The sequence below is a fragment of the Cnephaeus nilssonii genome (genome assembly GCF_951640355.1).
Source record: "Cnephaeus nilssonii genome assembly, chromosome: 15".
In the NCBI taxonomy this organism is placed as follows: domain Eukaryota; kingdom Metazoa; phylum Chordata; class Mammalia; order Chiroptera; family Vespertilionidae; genus Cnephaeus; species Cnephaeus nilssonii.
This window is the reverse complement of record NC_137086.1, coordinates 6566793-6587876: the sequence shown is the minus strand read 5'-3', so window position 1 is coordinate 6587876 and position 21084 is coordinate 6566793. Positions and strand designations below refer to the sequence as shown.

General features: G+C 43.0%; 1 long non-coding RNA gene across 2 annotated transcripts in view; it reads left to right on the top strand.

Annotated features, from left to right (window-relative positions):
• The window catches only part of LOC307111901, a 213283-nt gene that overhangs the window by 168281 nt on the left and 23918 nt on the right, over positions 1-21084 (top strand). For both annotated transcript variants that reach the window (XR_013814634.1, XR_013814635.1), the window contains one exon: positions 14725-14807. This is a non-coding gene — a long non-coding RNA (uncharacterized lncRNA). The remainder of the gene's footprint in view (positions 1-14724; positions 14808-21084) is intronic.

Genomic DNA, 21084 nt, shown 5'->3' with positions numbered 1-21084 from the left:
TCCTTTTCAAATAAGGCAAGTTTCTTTTTGTTACACATTTGATTATGGTTTCTGTCTGCTACCGACTGAACGTTTGTCTCCCCCAAATTAATTTGTTGAAGCCTAATCCCTAATGCGATGCATTTGGAGAGGGAGGTAATTAAGTCAGGGTGCTGCAGCCTTAAGAATGGGACCAGAGCCTTTATAACAAGAGACAGGTGAGAGCTAGCGCTCTCTCTCTCTCTCTCTCTCTCTCTCTCTCTCTCTCTCTCTCATCTCTATCTCTATCTCTATCTCTATCTCTATCTCTATCTCTATCTCTATCTCTATCTCTATCTCTATCTCTATCTCTATCTCCTCTCAGCCCTGGGAGGACACCAGGAGAAGACAAGACGACCCTCTGTAAACCAGGAAGTGGGTCCTCATCAGACTCAGGCTCTGCCAGCACCTTGATCCTTGACTGTGAGAAATAAATCTTTGTTTAAGCCACCCAGTCCCTGGTCATTTGTTCCTGCAGCCGGAGCTAACACGCTGCCGGTTGGCTGTGTTTTCTTCTTACTTTCTGTAAGCCTGTTTTCTCATCTATAAAACAGGGGAAATAATACCCATTTCGCAGGGTTGTTCTGAGAATTACTCATGATCAAGTACGTAAGGAGTTCACCCTGAGCTGTGTTAATAAATCATATGCCTGCAATAATAGTGCAACAGAAAAAAAGCATGATGGGCACATTCTTAAAGGGGTTCTTGCTGTCTGTATTTCCAGTATTTTCTTATCCTAAGTTCTGTCAGCTTTTGAGTTCTTAAGCAACAGTAGAAAACCTAGCAGAATGACCAGCACATGGTAGATGCTCAGGTGATGGTAGATACGATATTTCCTTGAATCCTGGATTTCAAGTTTGCAGCCCCTCCCCTGTTCTGCCTGCACCTCTCTCATCAGTAGCTTTTATTTAACACAGCTTAGTGTGTGGGCTCCCCGTAGCCCAGCCAGACACCAGGCCATTGGAAATTGGGGTTTGGAGTTTGATGTTCAATGTTTTTGTTACTTTCTGATAAATGAAATTTAAATTCTCATAATATGAAATAGTGTGATGTGTGGTTTGGGTGTAATTTATGTGTGACGTGGATTCTATGATAGTCATCTTTGGCTGATTTATGTCAAGGGATGCCCTGTCACCAGCAGAGAGGTTCTCTTTTGGAGCAAAATACTAAATATTAATGGCAGTTGTGTACCCAAGCCTAAAACCCAGGTCACAGGAAACTAGGCTCAAGATAAACTCCGTCATATACCATCATTAGAGTGTTGTTACTTAATTTACCTGTAGACTCTTATGAGGACACAGAACACAGAGTTGTTACAGGCATATGCCCCTTTCTCACAGTTGTAATTATAAACCGTAGGCAATATCTTAAGAACTGAATATGCTCAATGAAGATGTGGGCACATTTCTCTAGTTATCAGTGCTACTCATGGCACTGGTAACTAGAGAATAGATGGTTTGACTGATAACTAGGATAGATGGTTTGCTGGGTACTAAAGTAAAATTCCTGAGTTTGGAAGTTATTTTTCCTTTAACTAAAGAAACAATGGGCAACAGTGTGCTCCCGAGAAAAGTAAGAATTTATGAGTGTTGATCTGTGGACACAGGTTCTAAATCACAAGGAAACCTTAAGTAAAAAGGCTCTAGGCTTCCCTGCATTGGGTGTCCTTGGTGCTTCTATGCTGTAGAAGTCAACAAATTTATATAAAGTCTTTTTTTTTTCATAAAGAGACCATTTTCATATATATATATATATATATATATATATATATATATATATATATATATATATATATATACTAATTTCATAGAGGAAGGAGGAGGGAGAGAGAGATTGAAACATCAATGATGAGAATCATTAATCGGCTGCCTCCAAGCCCACAACCCAGGCATGTGCCCTTGATGGGAATAGAACCCGGGACCTTTCAGTTCCCAGGCCAACACTCTATCCACTGAGCCAAACCAGCCAGGGCAAGAGACCATTTTCCATATGGGTTAATTCATCTCTTGTATCACCCTGAGGTGAGTTCTGTGGCAGAAACTCATACCCGGCCTGCATGACCCTCAGCACCAAACCGGGTTACACAGGTATGGGGGTACATGTATCTGCACTAAAAATGGTGAGAAGGGATAGTAATTAGAGATGTAGGCACCAAGGAATAAGAACCTGGTAATAAAATAAGCTATTAAATATTTATTGGGGGTCAATCTTTGTGTGAGTCACTTACCCAGAGGTTGACCCATTTAGTCATTACAGGTATTCTGCCTGATAAATATGGCTGCTGCTCTTTTATAAATGAGGGAACCAAGGGCCTGGTACAATAATGGACCCTAGGCTGGAGCTAGTAGCCAGGTCCCTATTCCAAGATCTACCACTTAGTTGAGTGGCCTTGGCAAAGTGGCTTACTGTGGACTTGGCCCTTAGGATGCTAAAGTCCCTTCCAGCGCTGACACCCACAGTGCTAGTCTGTGCCACCATTCCCTCGTCTAGTCCACACACAGGATGGAGACACTGCTGGCAGACACTGTGTTTTCCTTCGCATTTATGTGATTATGGTTTACAAATATACTCATTCTTTGAGTATGCCAACTGCTCTCTTCAGAATACACCGAAGCCCAATACCCCACCAGAAGCTGGCTCAGAAAATACTCCGGAGGCTGCTCATGCTGGCTTGGAAAGCATTTCTCCAAAATAAGCCAAAGAAAGATGCCAGTTTACTCTGCAGGGGAGAGAAGGCCTCCTATAGAGGGGGCACAGGCATCCTGGGCTACTTATTCTTTAAGACCAAAGGTAATTATCACTATGCCCACGATGCCATTTTTAATGCCAACCGTGGGCACGGGAGTTACTAATCATTAATACTATGAATGCAACCTTCAGATTATTCCCCAGAGGGATTAGAGGCAGCCAATCCAGCCACAAGTGCGGACTGTGTAGCTCAGGCTGCAGTGGGAGCCCAGAGTTCCTTGGGGGAAGCGTCAGTCTCCTCTCTTCACAGGGGCCCTCGCCCAGCCAGGAGGCTTCCTCTCGGGCTTTGTGGCATTCCCAGGACTCACACAAGACAAGTTATCTTGTTCCCCAACAGAATGTGGTTTCTAAACCATCAATCTTAGCAGCTATGAGTGCCCTGAGGACTGTTTCACGGGGATTAGTTTGTGAGCCCGATCTATATATTTACAAGTTGGAAGTTAAATATACTCATATGGAAGCTCTTGTAGGACACATTTGTATGACAGGTCTGAGGACATCTATAAACTCTCTGATGAGGCTATCTATTTATTTACTTGAATAAATATAAGGAAGGACAAAATGCTTGGAAGAGTTTCAAATGTGTGTAAATCTCATCATTCCCAGAGTTTATCTTAGTGGATCAGATGAGGTGGCTAATCACGATTCCTCTGCCAGTCCTCCTATGAGAATGAGATCTGTGTGAGGCACTTACCCAGAGGTTGACCCATTTGTGTGGACAATCATGTAAGAACTGCATGCAGTGATCTGCATTTGCTGCACGTCATCTTCTTGGCATTGCGTTTGCAGGGCACTTGCAAAAAAAAAGACAAAACAAAGTGAGAATCTATGGCTTAGAGTCTTCAGAGGGACAGAATCTGGTCATGCTTGGCTTAGAAAATGAGACGCTGAGCCAGCAAGGTAGAGATGTTAACATTTCAAGCACAAAAACACTCAGCTTTGTCACCTGTATCTTTCTGGTACCTTCTCCTTATATTACAGAAAGACAGTTTAGAATTCCTAGTTCTACCGATCAAGGGGCCGGATGAGTTCTCAAGTGCAAATGTCAACAGGGAATAAATGAATTTTCTCTCTAGTGGGGCCGAGGAGGCACTAGTTCTAGTGTAAAACGGGGTAACGGCATTATCCAAACTCCATTCTATGTGCTCGTCAAGGCAGTTTACTCTAAGAGTCTTTTGTGTGTGTGTGTGAAAAATAGGCATGAACTGTGTTGTTTTCGCAATTTAATATCCATTTCAGTTCAAATTTATGACAGAAAGTACTATAAAGCTGCAAATAAATAGTGTTCAAAAGCAAAACATAGCCAATCTCCATATCCCTCTATAAAAGTCTGGAATTCTTGCCTAGCATTCTTCAGAAATGCTATTTAGACTTCAAAGTATCCTTTCAATCCTCCCATTGGGTGCTAACCCCAGTCTCAGGCTGCCCTCATTTCTGATGTGACAGCAATTCGACACCCCCATCTTGACAGGAAGATGGCCCCACTGCCTGTCCCTCTTCCTCCCCCACCTCGGCTGGACTTTCCCCACCGGCTGCAAAGGCTTTGCTGCCTTTAGATAATACTCAGGGCCCATGTGTTGTGACATTGTAAGTTTCACATGTGATTCTTAAATACTAACCCTTCTTTCAAGCTTCCTTTCTCTATCTTTCTGTAGTGACTCTAACTCTGCTGTCACTTCAGTAAACTAAGACAATCACTCCCAGGCAAGAATACTTCATTGTACATACAGTCAACACAGGCTGGAAGGGGAGATCCATTTTATATTCCAGAGAAGACAAATAGGGTCTGGCCTTTCAGAATAAAGACAAATGCATGGGAGAAGGGAAGATGACTGAAGTGAGAAGATCACTCTTTTCCCATTCAACTACTCTTGGTGTCAAATCCTTGCTCCACTAGTTAGAAGTCGTGAGACTTTTCTGAGATGTTGGCTCCCCATAAGCAAAACAAGATAAAATGTCTTCTATATAGGGTTCTAGTAAAGCTTAGGGACTATGAGTGTCAGGCGCCTTGCTCACTGTACGTGCTGCTGTGGTTATAGCTGTAGTGGTTGTTGTTGTTGTTGAGTTGTTGTTGGAGATGGTGCTAATGGGCTGTTGGTGTAAGTGGTGTTATTGGTGATGGTGGAATTAATAGTGGGGATGGGGTGGGGATGGTAAAGCTGGAGCTGTAGGCATTATGGTAGTAGGTGGTGTTGGTGCAGGTCATGGTAGTAGTGGTGGAGGTGGTGGTAAGTGTAGAGGTGGTTGGTGGTAGAGTTGCTGTTGATGATAGTGGTAGAGGTGTTGGTGGTGGAGTTGTTGGTGATGGTGCAGGTGATGGTGGGAGTGGTGGAGATGGTGGTAAATGTAGAGGTGATAGAGTTGTTGTTGGTGATGGTGAGTGACAGGCATGGTGATATTATCAGAATTGTTAGTGATTATATAGTTCATAAGTCACACATGTAAGATTAACCTTCACGTTGTCTAATTCTTTGACCCTGGACAAACTTAAAGAAAAATGTTAGGGAAAGTTTTTGCTTCTGTGTTACAAATAATGGGAACTAGCAAGATCTCTTATCAAAAATTATCTTCTTGCTTCCTGCCACATTGTGAAAAATTTCACCATTTGAGATTCATACCTTGGGATTTATAAACATTTTTGTGTTTAAGAGCCCTTGTTAAAATTTAAATATCCCCATAGGGGTTCTGTCTTTATCTTCCCATACTTTATTAGCAGATTTTTTAATTTAGCTACAGTAAAATAAGATAAAATTAAGAAGAGCATTGTAAGGACTAAATGAGATTAAAGTTCAATCCAGTTGCTGTGGGTAATAAAGCACTCAATGAGTAACAATGATTATTTTTGTCATTAATATTGCTATGTTATACAGAATCTTATACAATCCTCAAAGAACCTGTGAATAGACTTTCTTGTTTTATAGCTGAGAGAAAAAAAGCTCAACGAGCCTTGGGGTAACTTTCCGAAGTCACATGTGTAGCTGGAGATGAAGATAGGAGCTGTTTTTGTTTGTTTGTTTGCTTTTTTCTTTTCTGCTTTATTAGTGTGACTTGTAGGTGCCCCAACTGACCTTTAGTTCCCAGGAACAAGGCCCAACACAGTGTTGGCCACACAGCAAGTGGCCTATAAGGATGTTTCATCTGAACCCCCATGAAAATGGCTCACACCATCAATGAATAACATATTTGGGCCAAAATGTGGATGTCGGAGGGTGTTACCAGATTTATGAAGGCAGAGCCGATCTGTTTGCTGAGGGACAAAAGGTGCTGGAGTAACTCACCATCTCCCCAAACTGTGCCCTGAGCACCCACTCAGGAGGGAGCAGCCCTGGCTTCCGGAGCTCCGTGGAGTTCAGCAGATGGAGCCCAGCTTGCAGGGTCAGGCCTGAAAGAACCTGGTGCATCTCCCTGGAGCCTCCGGCTCAGGCAGGAACACCCAGCCCCTTCTCTGAAGCCCCGAGGGCAGCGTGGATTCCTGCTCCTTCTGGGGCAGACAGTATGTTTGGGCTGAGGCTGAAATGAATACCATACATCTGGCGGGTGGGGAGTCGGGGAGGGCTGGTGTGGGGCGTGGGGGTGCAAGGCCATTTCAGGGCGGTTAAAGTTGCAGTAATTCGAGTCCAGCAGGGCCTGAGTCACCATGGACTCCGGAGCCCCGCTCAGGCGGAGACTGACACCTGGAGCCATCTGCGGTTTTGCCCTGGCTGGCCCTGCCCTGCCCCGCCTTGTCCAGCACAGCTCACCCCGGCCAGGCCAGGCCAGGCCCTGCTGGGTTGTAGCCCGAAGGAATTAAGCCCAAAAGGCAGAGCCAGGAGCTCTGAGTGATAGCAGTGATGTCAGTGAGGGCGGGGCGGGGCGGTGTGTGCACAGCCCAGGAGGCATCTGTCCCCTGGCCCGGCCTTCTGTGTGGCTCCCGTGTCTGAGTGTGCATTCTGGGCATCTAGGTGTATTCCATGTTTATTCCATGTGTGCTGTTGGCTCATGTGTCTGGTTTGTGTTCCCTGGAGCATAAAGACATAATTGACTTAATGTACAATTTGGTTGGTCAGAGAGCAGAAATCCTTAGGGGTTTAAACAATTCTTATGTGCAAGGGGCCTCCTCTATGGGCTCAGGGACTTAGGACACTGAGCAGAACCAGCGCTGAGGTCAGGGAGGGAGGGGAAAGTTAGCCCGGGCCACACTCTTTCCTGGGGGACAAGGCTCTCTCTGACCAGGAGTTTGCAGAGGGCCCAGGACAAGGGGTGGGGGTGTGGGGTGGTGGTGGTGGTGACTGCGGTCTGGTCCTGGTGGCCTGAGACTTCGGGGTGGGGGGGGAGGGAGGTCAGTTGGGAGGGTGTGTGGCAGGTTTTGCTACTTCAAGTATTAATCCCTTTATAAATATAGAAACTTTATATCATCCTTTCATTATATCAAAATTCTACATATTTTTATAAATGTATCAAAGGGATAAGGGCAACACGCCACTTTAGGTGTTCTTTTTCTCTCCCAAACGATATAAACTCCCAAAAGAGGAGCTGAAGTCCCACCTTTGGTCATTGGTCCGCTCTGGGTCCCCTACAGCCCATGCAGTGAGGCCTGCCAGCGTCTGACCAGGCTGCTTAGATAAGGATGCGATGATTCTTCACTTGGGCGAACCCATCACTGCTCTGCGCAAAGCGGGGACCATTTAAGAGAAAGCAACTCAGCTGTGAATGAGAAACTCAGGATTTAACAGGAGGCTAGGACAGAATGAGATATTTGTGAAGACTCCTTAAAGAGAAGGAGAAAGACAGAAAGAGAGGAAGAATAGAGGGAAGAGGGAGGAAGAGAGAACCAAACACCCAATAATGTTCTAATGACAAATCCGGAGACAGGGCTTGGAGCTTCTTTGCACTCTCCCCGTTGTTCTGTAGGCGCCCTGACTGGGCTTGCACAGCCTGGTGTCTCATCTCTCTGTGGTGGCAGATGTGAGAATAAAGCAGCCTCAGCCCCGACCACTGCACCTTCTGCTGTGCTCTGACGAGCACCAAGGACAAGGCCAGTATGGTACCTGGGCGTTCAGCCGCAGGGTAGTTGAGAGATCCCCTGTAGGTCTACCACTTAGCATTTTGATGGCACTTTACCTCTCCACTGCAGAGGGGACTGCTGGAGAGGCATTTCAAGGATCCCCCATGGAACCAGACTGACACAGAGCCTTGGGTATTGAATGCACTCAATAAACACTTAATAAATACATGATGATTTAAGACATTCCACACGAAGAATTTTCATGTGAGTTCCCAAACAGAATTTGGAATCTCCTGCCACAAGATTGACTTTGGCACTGAGAGGGCCCGCTCTGGCATCCTCCGCTCCTCACTAATGCCCATGATGTAAGCCTCGGGTTATGTGTTGAGGGAATGGGCACTTGAAGAAACAGCAGGTCTGTGCTCACCCTTTTCCTGTCTGTAGCCAGCCATCTGCCAGTGACCATGCTGCTCTACTCTTGGTTTGGTTGAAAAGCTACGCAAGAACTACAGCTAGGCATATGGTGCTCATGACGGTCCTCTCTAGGATACCCAATGCCACTTGGGATGTGTGTGGGCAGGCCATTAAAAATGTCGGGAAGGCTGAATCACAAGAGGGCTCCATCATTTTAGTGAGTGAAGGTGTCTTAATTTCATGATACTCACAGGAAATTCAGGGGGAACCTATCTTTCTGGTGGCCAGCTACATAGCGCAGCAGCCAACTAGCTTGACCCATCTTATCCCCTGGCTGATGGGTGAGAAGGAGACAGTCTTGGGGGTCTTCTGGCCACAGTGCTTTAAGTGAGGAACCTCCCTATGAATTTGAACCAAATCTGACAGGACAAGCAGTACCAAGAACTTAGCGAGGAGAGACTACCTTAAGCTCCTCAGCTTCTTAGAAAGCAAAATGGCCCATCTCCATCTCTCACCATCAACGGGCTGCCTGAACTGCTGGTGTCTTCAGTTCGCGTCATAATACTTCATTCAGCTACCCATTCGTTCCACACATCCTGAAAACAAATAATGTTAATGTAAATAATTTGGGAAGCATTGTTCCATCTGTTGAAAATGTGCAGTAGTTGCTTCGCCCCTTGTCTAAACTGGGGCGGCTACTTTCAGGCAAGTTTGGGAGGTAAATGAACTGTCTGGATGCTTTTCTTGGCAGTCTCTCTTATTAGTGGGAGGTGGCAGTAACGAGAACATGAGGAAGACGGAAAGTGTTTACTTAAAGTCGTGGCCAAATGGCGAGGGAGAGTTAAGATAAATCACAAGCTGTCAATGATGACAACTTCAGACTGCTACTAGTTCACTCCTGTTTATGGAGTTTCAGATGCTACATTGAGAATGTGAAGGAGGTTATTAAAGTGTTATTGGTAGAAGTTGCTGATAGTTTAGATGTCAATGTTTGAGGCAAGAGTTAGCAGCCACCCAGACAGGGAGCAGGGAAGGCACGAAGGCCTTATCCTGCCATTCTAGATGAATCTGTGTCCAGTGAATGGGCACCATTGACTCCTCCCCACCTTCAAGACGGGGAGGATGGATCAGCTGAGGCTTCCTGCATGTCTGTTACATGACAAGCAACAATAGAGCGTCTTGGTGAAGGGCCAAATGAATAAATGAGGTGTGTGCTTTGCTTTTCTGAGTGCTTTTCTTGACTTTGCTTGAGTGTTGGCTTTTGAATTTCGGCTTAGAGCTTGGTTCATGAGAACAAAAGGCTGGGCGCTTTTGAGGTTAGCCATTATCTTCCACAGTTTCTTTCCCAAACAACTCTCTGAATGTTAACCCATAAAAAATTAGCTCACGTGAGCCTTCAGTATTCATGTTACTGAACTGTAGTGTCTGCCTTTGTCCCAGAGCTCACTCCTATAAAGACAATGGATCACTGGCAAGTTGCAGAGAATGAATATGTTCTGTCCTTGCACACAAGGCCTGTGAAGAGCTGGAAAGAGCTCTCCTGTGACGTGTATGTCCCTTCTCTCTACTTGGCTCTCAAACATTTATGAGGTGCCAGCCAGGGTCCAGATACAAGGAAACGTATGACAATCCACACCGTCAGAGGCATGATGTCATCAGGAAGGACTGCATTGTCAACAACCACAGTGAAAACTGGCTAGTAGCTTCTATGATAATGGAAGCTGGTATACATCATTGAGAAGGGAAAGGCAGGTTGAGTTCAAATCCCTGAGGCACTTAGGGAAGATGACAATATATGTGTTGGAGGTTGGGTAGAGTTTTCCAGTGAGGCTGTTATTCCACAGAGAGGAAGCAGACAACCAACGTCATGACCTGGTTGGAGAATGGCTGAGTAACTCTGTGTGGCTGGCATGTGATTTACAGGGATGGTAGCTGAAGATGAATAAGAAAACTGATTGACGAAACCGGTTTGGCTCAGTGGATAGAGCGTCGGCCTGCGGACTCAAGGGTCCCAGGTTAGATTCCGGTCAAGGGCATGTACCTTGGTTGCGGGCACATCCCCAGTAGGGGGTGTGCAAGAGGCAGCTGGTCGATGTTTCTCTCTCATCGATGTTTCTGTCTATCCCTCTCTCTTCCTCTCTGTAAAAAATCAATAAAATATATTTAAAAAAAAAAGAAAACTGATTGTACATCTTATAAAGATGGGAATAATCGGTAAAAGGAAAAACAGAGTAACAATACACACACAAAATCTTGGCCCATCATTATTTCATCTGTGCTTTAACGCTGCCTTTCTTTGAAAAAAATTTGAATGATATAAAATTACCCAGCATTTCTAATGGTGGCCTATGTATTGAGAGATGGTTAATTTCTTTTTCAAAGGAAAAATCAAACTAAGATTATCTGAGGTGTTTTCTCAGCAGGTTTAAAATTCTAGGTTTTGAAATAAGAGACAGAGTTTGAGAAGGAAAGAAAAAGTCTCTGATGTGACCTGAGAGATTAACTTGGGAAACCACTGTGCGGTGATAGAAAGAGGAGAGATGCCTTCAGGCATAGCCTTCTCCCCAACCCCTTCTTTCTACTCACCCCACTCTCTGATATGGTCAAAAAAGATTGTGAACTTGTAGTTTTCTGGCTTTTTGGTTGTAAGGGTGGGAGTGACCTCCTTCCAGCTCTTTACATCCCAGAAACTAGTTATCTACCTGTTTCTCAATAACAACAACAGTACTATTCATATAGTGTTTGCTATGTGAATGTGGATATATGTATATGTATGCATATATGAATATTTAGATAGTACATTCATATGCAGTTATGTATACATCAGGAAATCCTCAAATCTATAGCACCTGTTAATGAGATCAGTCATATCTCTCTTAATGGGCAGGGAGTATGTTATATATTTAATGCAATATATATGCACATATTCCTACCATTGTTTCCATTAGTTTTTTTAACCCTGGTACCTAGCCCTCTGTGGTGAGTAAGCATATGAATAAAGGTGATTATGAGTAGGTGGAAGAGAGAATGTTTCCTTTGGAAGGAGGTAGAAGTTCTGAGTGTGAAGAAGCTTCTGTTCTTGACAGTATCAAGACACCTTTGAGAGAGTTCTGCAAAGGGCATGGCGAACAATGCCTGCTTTGTGCCACTTGTGTACAGAAAATATAACTCAGTGTCTATCTACTTTAATATTTCCCTATGGGCCACATTGCAATGACTAATAAGAAAAAAATCAAACATGTTCTAATTAATAGTGCAGTTCTAGTATAATAACCCCATTAAAAAAATAGGATGGACTCTATATTCAGATACCTCAAGGTCACATTTAACAGCTATGAGACCTTGGTCAAAATAACCTTTCTGAGGCACATTTTTTTGATCTACAGAGTAAGGATGAAATACCTAATTAATGGGAATTGTGATACTTGCAGGAGTTCCTACAAAATGCCCCTCCAATGTGTAAGAGGCTCACCAGGGCATAGTAATCGTGGTGACTGTGTCAACAAAACAACTATCTTTAAAATAAATAACAGCCCCCACTTTTTCCTTTCCCAACCAATCCCTGAGGTGTAGGGGCTTGGCAAACCTGTCACTTCACCCTCTTGTCCCATTTCCACTTCTTTTTAAGAGAACGGTTACTGAACGAACCATACCAGATGGCCTCCTGCTGTTTGGGCAATATTCACCAGCGGGCAGTGCAGAGTGTAACAAAATTTTCTTTCTCCTCCAGTCACGTGGCCAGGTCAGTGAGAGGCTGGAGGTATTCGATTTCTTCTCTTCTTCTTATCCTCAGGGTGGATGTTGGAACCCACGATCCCTCTCTATCACGTAGGAATTAGGTCCAGGATACTTATCGGCCTGAAGACGAGAGGTTACTTTTTATGATAGAGCTGTTGTTTTATGGTAGAGTACTTTTCCTTTGTTTGTTGTTTGGTGTCATAAAAGATTGTGTTTGTCTCTGAAATGTCTCCAGGTTAACTTTATTTCTTTTTCCATGCAGTACATTCTTTATTTATAACTTGCTTTTCCTGCACCACGGATGCAGCCCAAGGATGTTAAGATTCAAAGATGAGATAGTCATTTTAGAGTTTGGGGTCTGGGTTGGGATCTGATAATCTGCCATGTCCCCCAGACACGTCGCCAGAAAGTTCTGTATTTGTTTATTTGGCGTTGACCAAGCAAATAATAACGTGTACTTTAACTTCCCATTTTGCTGTTGTCCCTTGTTTTTATAATGCCGTTAGGGACTTTATAAGAAGGAACTGGGAGATTAGGGGAAGATTCAAATGTTCCTGGCCTCCACCCCCAGGGCAATACCATCTAACATGTCCAGAATTTCAGGCCTCTTGCTAAAACATCACTTTCTCTTTGAGAAGACGGCATCTCAGTGTTTTCTTGATTTGAAGGATACACACAATTCTTTTCTGAGCCTTTTCTTCATTTACTTTCTGATACAGATACACGTTGAATGATAAGGTAACCCAGACACCGTTAGGCCGCTCTCCTGTGTGGTGTGACATTCCAAGGCAAAGAGGTTCAAACTGCAAAAAGTGACGTCCAGATCAGGCTCTCAGAGTGATGACAGGGCAGGGATGTGTCTCGTGTGGCCCACTTGGAGTGGCACAAGCAGGTTTCTGGTTCCACATGTTCGAATTCATGCGTGAAGGTAATTCCCATCACATAGAAAAGAGAAGAGACATTCCCCGGAAGTGTGGAGAGAAGGAATTATGGGTAAATCACTACCCGCTGTTGGTAAGTTGGATGGTAGCCATGGTTCCTCTTGTTTAGGCAGGTGGGCCTGATATGAGACTCTTGTTGGCACAGCCCAGGGCAGAGAAGACTTCAGTCCTGCCTGGCACCGGACAGGGCTCCCTCAGCAAATGTCCCCACTGCCTTTGCACCACAGGCACCAGCCTGGCTCAGCAGCTCGGGGAAGCAGATGAGGCAAGTCACAGTAAGACCTGGGGCTTCTGATGTGAAAATCCCAACTTTCGCCGAAACCGGTTTGGCTCAGTGGATAGAGCGTCGGCCTGCGGACTCAAGGGTCCCAGGTTCGATTCCGGTCAAGGGCATGTACCGTGGTTGCGGGCACATCCCCAGTAGGGGGTGTGCAAGAGGCAGCTGATCGATGTTTCTCTCTCATCGATGTTTCTATCTCTCTATCCCTCTCTCTTCCTCTCTGTAAAAAATCAATAAAAATAAAAAAAGAAAATCCCAACTTTCTGCAAATTCTAAAGAATCTTCTCTAAGTAAATACAGTTAGCCAGATAAGTCAAACAAGAGTGTGGATTTTCCAATCACTGGTTTATCTGGGCTCTTATCTTTTTTCTCTACAGCTGATAACTTTGATCAGTTTTACAGATTTTAGAGTTTTCTTAGAAGCTAGAAGTAAAAAGATGGCACAAGTTTAAGGATAATTCATTGTAAACCTTAGTAATTTATCAGGGAAAGGAAGAAACAACTGATAGACTTTAATGGAATTGGAGACTATTAGGTTCTTCACTTAATTCTTCCTTCTCCTCAGAGCTCTTTGTTGAAAAGAGCTCTTTTTGCTGACAGTTATATAGAAGCTTATCTTTCTCCTTTATCCGCATCCTGAAAGAAGGGACCACATTGATCCTTAATGTGTCTCTGGTGCCTATCCTATGGTCTCACACCTTTCAGGCCGTGAACAAATATTTGAGAAAGAATATAGGAATGAAATGACCTATTGACAGACTGACTGTGGTTTCTCAATCCTTAGTTAACTATTTAAAATATGTTTGGCTCTGAAGCACTCAGAAATTGGTTGCCTACTTATCGCAGGTGTGTTCTTGGTTCCCTCTTGTTTAATTACATCCATTTTCTCCTTCACCCTCCATCCATCCATTCCAGTTGTGTGCACCTGTTTGTCAACCACCTCAGCTAGAATAACAGCATTGGTTTAGATGATCTCTGTCTGTTATTGCCAATAAATCTGGAATCTCAGTAGCTTAACAAATCAAAAGTTTGTTTCTTGCTCGTGTGTACATGCACACACAAGCACACACACTTTGGAGGGACTATCTCCCTGTCTCTGTCTCTTTACGTATATACTTACAGACAGCAAGGTAGAGACAGAATCACATAAAGACACGTAGAGAAGACACATGAATGAGAGAAAGTGAATGGAAGCATACACATTAAAAGGTAAAAAGTGGTCAATTCTGGATGCTAGAATTATAGGTAGCTTGTATTTTCTTATTTACATTTTTGTTGCATTTCCAACTTTTCTAAAACAATTAGATCCTAAGAAAATATACAAAATTAGTTTGTTTGTTTGTTTTTTAAAGACACTAGCATGGAAATGTAATACAGAGGAGGCTATGGTGACTTGGTGAGAAGATAGGCCCTCTGGGTTCCAGTGAGCAATGGAATCTAATCAAAGGAAAAGCAATGGAAAGAAAAAAGAAGCAAGGTAGCTATAGGGACACAATCAATTAATTTCCTTCCTCTCTGAAAACTTTGATGAGTGTTTTGATGGCCCTTGTGTCTCTGGCTAAGAGTCTCCTAAATGGACAATATATTCTGTGATTTCACAGGAAATGGAAAGTCAAGAGATTGCAGCTTTGGCAGCCATTAAAGGACCAGTGTGATGGGGAGCCCAGACGACAGGTCAGCTGAGGTGGGTGCAGAGTTTTCTTAGTCACTTCTGTGTCTCAGGGCAAGTGGGGGCAGCCTGAGAGGTCACCGATGTCTGTGGGTGAGATGAAAGTGTTTCTGACAGCAAATCCATCTCAGATATGACATGTAGACTTCAACATGTGAGTTTATGGTTGGTGTACATGCCCCAAAATAGAATCTGCTATTTAATTTTCTCACTGTAATTTCATTTTAAGAGTGATGACCATGTAATTTAGATGTTTCTAGACCCGCAGAGGGATACTCTCTCCCATCCATATGTGTTTATAGAATGTTTCAAACGCCTGGTAGTCTTCATAAAAGTCAAGTTCTTTATGAATTGCCACTCTTGTTTTCTGATTTCCTTTCTAACTGGTACTTCCAGAGAAAGAACGTTTTCTTTCCACAACTGCTTCTGAAAGAACCCGTTCTTCTCTTTCAGAGATGCCTCCTTCCAGTGTCACCACTTCTGTTCTCTTCAAACTTATTCTCTTCTCCCAATGCCATTGCTGTTCCCACCAGCAAACATTTTACAGTCCTACCCCGTAGGCAGGCATGCCTGGCCTCTGTAATGTAGAAAGCACGATACAGGGACTCAGCTCCCACGGGCTGAGGATCTGAATTTGACCATTGAGATGATGTCCTGAAACATGGCTGAGTTATGAAACATGTCTCTCACAGTTTTATGGAAAGTGTTTTGGGGGATTTAACCATCATGTAGAATAGTAAAATTACAAGCTTATTTCTCCTTTAGAAACAGATGGTTTAATCTAAATATAAAATTACATGTCATTCTTAGTGTGTATTCTAAATATTCTAAAAAATGTTATTCAGCCCCGCTGGTGGGGTTCAGTTGTTTGAGTGAAGTCGCTGGTTCCATCCTCAGTCAGTTCACATGCACAAGTTGTGGGTTTGATTCCCAGCTGGGGTGCGTATAGGGAGGCAACCAATTGATGTTTCTTTCTCACATTGATGTTTTTCTCTCTCTCTCTCTGTCTCCCTTCCTCTCTCTTAAATCAATAAAAATATTTAAAAATATTATTAAATTAAAAAGAGAATAATAAAAGAAGAATGTAAGCAAGGAATACATTTTAGAGAAAAATTTAACTTCACTAATAACCAAAGAAAATTTAAAATAAACACTTTGCCTCTTAAAAAATTAGAATTAATTCTGTTTCCCTCTAAAAGAAATCCAGGCTCATTGGAGAAATGACCAAATCCAGATTGAGGGCAGGATAACTATGAGAACAAATCTGGAATACTTTTGGTGGGAAATCCAGAATATAAGGGCTAAAAAAAAAAATAGCGATGGAGATATGTTCAGTGAACTTAGAAGCAAGCTTTTGAGGAATTCCCTTAACCCAAATCAGAGACAATTTCAGAATCAAAACGAATAATGATTGTGATGTATTTGCTAATAATGCATTAGTTGATCATCAAATATATGTTAATTGCAGTTTTTATTCATGTTGAAAAACACTTGTGCTATATTATGTATAAAAATAAGCCAATACAAAATTTTATATAATTTTAATCCAAATTATATAAAATATCATTTTCATGATAAAACACGACATTCATCAAAACATGAATAATAGTTATCCATGGCTGTGGCTTATGAGTTCCCATTATCATTTTCTTTATATTTTTTAATGTTTCCCACTTTTTTCTATAAACAAAGGAGAAGCAGGGGCGGGGGAGAAGAGCTGAAGCCCAAGGGGCCCCCACTAGCATATGGTTATTGGTAGGACCTCTCTGTCTCATTGTCTTCTTCATCTTTTGTGTGAGGGACTTTGAATGGTTCACTCCAACTCTCCCTCCTGAAGGGAAGGCAGAACATGCAGCTCCTGGGGTGAGAGGTCAAGGTAGGCAGCTACGTATAGAAAATAGCTTTAAAGTCTCAGCCTATCTGCAAAATGAACATGGGTTTATTTCTCACTCAATTCTATAGAATGAGGTATTGGTCTTAATATAAGAATAATTCTGTTGGCCCTAACCCGTTTGGCTCAGTGGATAGAGCGTTGGCATGCAGACTGAAAGGTCACAGGTTCGGTTCAGGTCAAGGGCATGTACCTTGGTTGTGGGCACATCCCCAATAGGGGGTGTGCAGGAGGCAGCTGATCAATGTTTCTCTCTCATTGATGTTTCTAACTCTCTATCCCTCTCCCTTCCTCTCTGTAAAAAATCAATAAAATATATTTAAAGAAAAAAAAAGAATAATACTGTTGTATGGACCCTGAGAGTAGACCATTTTAAGAAATAAAGATCTCAAGGGATTTCCAAGTTAATATTCCAAGAGCCTCCCTCAAAACCCAGCTGGTAAAAAGATGAAGTGGTCTTCAAATAAATGGAGGTAGGGCCTGCGATTGCATGAATTTCTTCCCACCTTGAAAGACTTCATTACAAACTGAAATAGAGGAAGAAGTGAAGTATTTACACTTTAAGTAGAAAGGAGTCATCTAGGGCAGTGGTCGGCAAACTCATTAGTCAACAGAGCCAAATATCAACAGTACAACGATTGAAATTTCTTTTGAGAGCCAAATTTTTTAAACTTAAACTTCTTCTAATGCCACTTCTCCAAAATAGATTTGCCCAGGCCGTGGTATTTTGTGGAAGAGCCACACTCAAGGGGCCAAAGAGCCGCATGTGGCTCGTGAGCCGCAGTTTGCCAACCACTGATCTAGGGGAAGCAATCCCATAGGGTTAGTATGTAAAAAGGAAGATTCTACTGGGCGCATGCAGGAAATACAGAGTCTTTCAAGCAAGGAAACAACCCTGTTTGAACATAGTAAGATATTCCTGGAGGCTGGAGGTCACATGACAAACTGGATCCTGCTTAATAACCTATTTGGATCTTCAGCAGATGTTTATAAAAGTCCTCCTGTGAATCTCAGATGAAAAGAAGTTCTGCTAGTTTCCAAAGTGCATGGGAGGAGATGATGGACTGGTAGGAAAACAAAGCCTAGAAGAGTGTCTTTAACTGTGCACTGTGAGATTTACTGGGGCCCGGCGGGGGTCAGGCTGGAGGTCCTCCCTGTTCACAATCTATAAAAAATGATATAGACTGGTTAATTCTGCTGACAACACAGAGCTGAGGGAGGCTTAGCCATTCAACAAAAAGTCAGCAAAATTCAGAAGTGTTTGGGCTATTCCCTTGCCCTGAAAATTCTCAGAAATTAGTCGATTCCAGTTCATCAACACTCACATTTGGGGGAGAATGTATGGTCTACAAAGTAAGTGTAGAAGATTCATCAAAAGTTGTTTTTGGCACAGGAAGGAAGATTACATTAGTGTAACTTGAATTCCTGGATTGCTTTGGACAAAGCCAAGATCTGGGACTCAACTCTAGATAAGGCAAGCTTCCCAGCCTCCTATTTTAGTCATGTCAGAAGGAAAGTGTGGCAGTCTGGAACAGTGCTCACACATTTTTAATGGGATGGAGCACTTGACCTTCAGTTTCTTTTGGTGGATTGTCCATGGGGCTGGGGCTGAGGAGACCAGTCACTGGCCCTGTGGTACAAGGCAAATTCTTTACCACAAACAACCCAAGAAGTCGTGACATAGGAAGATTTCAGTTTTATCCTTTCTTACAAGTCTATGGAGACACAGCAGAAATGATAAAGAAATGAGTTGCATCTAATTTATTTGCTAGTAAGTACTAAATTTGTTTCCTAATACAAAGGGTGTAGACATTTATTGCAGGAGGAATGGTCATCAACACTCACGTTATTTTTTCCTGTTCCCTCACCCCCCCCCCCCCCCCCCCGCTTTTCCTTTTTTCCAAACAAAACATTTTGTTTGGGGATAACTACAGTATTTGTTTCCATTTTGATATCTGCATATGCCACCTGGATTTGAATGATAGCATTCTCTACTAAACTATATTGTTGCACTGCTTAAACAAAGCTAGAAGGGTGAGGTTCCAAAGATGATATATTAGTGGGGGTTAGAATGCTTTATGAGATGAAGAATCCCAGGGTCTGGCTTATAGGGAATTGTTTAGATGGGGAGGATGGTCCATTCAATTAGTGAGGTTCTAAGATTGTGGTTGAAATCACCACTGCATTTTAGGGTTTAAGATGAAGAGTAAGGTGCTCTGCCACATTATGAATTAGGTGCTAAATATGAGGGGATGACTTATATAGAGGCTGGCAGATGACAGACACACAGATGAGAGCATGCTAGTGACCTGAGTCTCAAATGAGGAGAGTTTTCTTAGGTAGGGTAGGAAAGCAGTGGCCTGGAAGCTGTCATGCAGGTCTATGAAAATTCATCTCTGCCTTCTAGAACCTGTAACTAGGGGTCTCACGGACACAAACAGCCCCATCACCAGAAGTCTCCAGGGTTTCCAAGACCCTGGTGAGGAACAGCACTTTCTGGGGAGTTTGAGGGGGAACACAGGATACAATGGAGAGGCCCTTCTTGGGAACTCAATGGAAGCATTGGGAGCTGGTTAGCGAAAGGATGCATCTCAAGGACTAGGGCAAGGGCCCCATTTTGTACAGATAACAATTCAAAAGAGACTGCAACTCTGAGTGTTCATAGACGACACCAGGAGTTAGACTCAGTGGTTCTCAACCTTTTTAACCTTTTGCACTCGGATGTCGAGTGTGACTCGACACGGTTAGCATTAGAATAAAGGAATCAAGAAAAAAGCAAGCGAGTGCAAAGGGTTAATGTTGTGACCCACAGGTTGAGAACTGCTAGCAGGGTCGCCTAAGACCATCGGAAAACACAGATATTTACATTACGATTCATAACAGTAGCAAAATTACAGCTATGAAGTAGCAACGAAAATAATTTTATGGTTGGGGGTCACCACAACATGAGGAACTGTATTAAAGGGTCACGGCATTAAAAAGGTTGAGAACCACTGTGTTAAGAGAAACAGAACCACTCAAGCCAGAGGGAAACAACTAAGTTTAGAGAAATCTAGCAAAATATTTTTTAGGAGATAATAATGTTAGTGCTCTACAAATCTGAGAAATGGGATTTCCATTCCCGAAGAGGTAAATTCCTAAATATGTTCTCCTTTAGCTTGTCTAATCCTCCTGTGAATTGGTCTTGCCATATGAACATTGCTTTCTCCTCAAATCAAAGTGAAGGAGATTCACTCCAGTGACTTGAACACAAGCCTTAAGCAATTCAGGGAATGAACACCATTTTGTAAAAGTGCTCTTCCTTTTGAAGCCATTCTGGGTTCTGACAACATGTGCGGGATGACAGCAAGGAAGTTGTAGCACTTGGAAGGCCTCAGAGAGGGGGAAGGAGCTGACTCCAAGAGCAAAGAGTTGAATGATTGTCAGGCGGGGGGCCAAGGAATAGGGGAGCAATTCTGCCAATTCTCCACTCCCCCTCCAAGCGCTCCAACTTCCCATCCACTGCCAAGACACATTTTATTTTTCTGACATGAAATATGTATATAATTCTAGCCTGATTTTTTAAAGCACAAGAGGGTTGATTCTGTTTATGCCTCCTTCTAACTCCCACCCAGTACAAACATTGGCTTCCAGCCTGGTGGTGACGACAGGATCTAACAAAACAGAATCCCAGAGCCAGTGAGTAGATGGCTAAGTAAATATGCCCCAAACACTGACATTTTTCACAGGGTAGGTGTGGTGGTGGAGGACTTGGACAGGGAGGCACAGGCAAGATAACTGGGTGGGAAAACAACAGCAGACACTTAATGACTGAGTTTTTGTTTGGATGCTAATGTTCTTTGTCCCTTCTCTGCCTGGGACTTCAGGTATCATCTTCTGGATTTAGATCCTGGTGGTTGAAGCAGGGAGTGAGTAGCTCCACAGAAGTGAATCCGTTTCAGTATGTGCCCCAAATACATAGCTTGGCATCATCATGAACGAATATGATTCATGTGAGAAAGGGGAACTTCCCGTAAATGGAAGGAATTGGGCAATTGGAAATACATAAGTCCATGAATTATTAGACTAACATTATTGAGCACTTGTGGTGTGGCAAGGAGCGTCCATTTGATAATGGGAGCCACTACGCTATGCACCTTGTAGCTGGTATTTCATTTAATCCCCTTGTGGCTACATGTCAGCTATGGGAAGAAGATTCAAAAACATCACTCCCATTGCAGTAGGCAGGGATCCATGGCAGCAAAGATCTCGTATCATTTCTTATTTATTAAGGTTCCTGAGAAACCATTACATTTCATCCTTCTTTTCAATACTTCTATGAACAGAATGGCTCTATTTTCCAATGTTGTGTTCATTCCCAGCTCCTACCTCATAACATGTATATTTTTATTATATTCATTT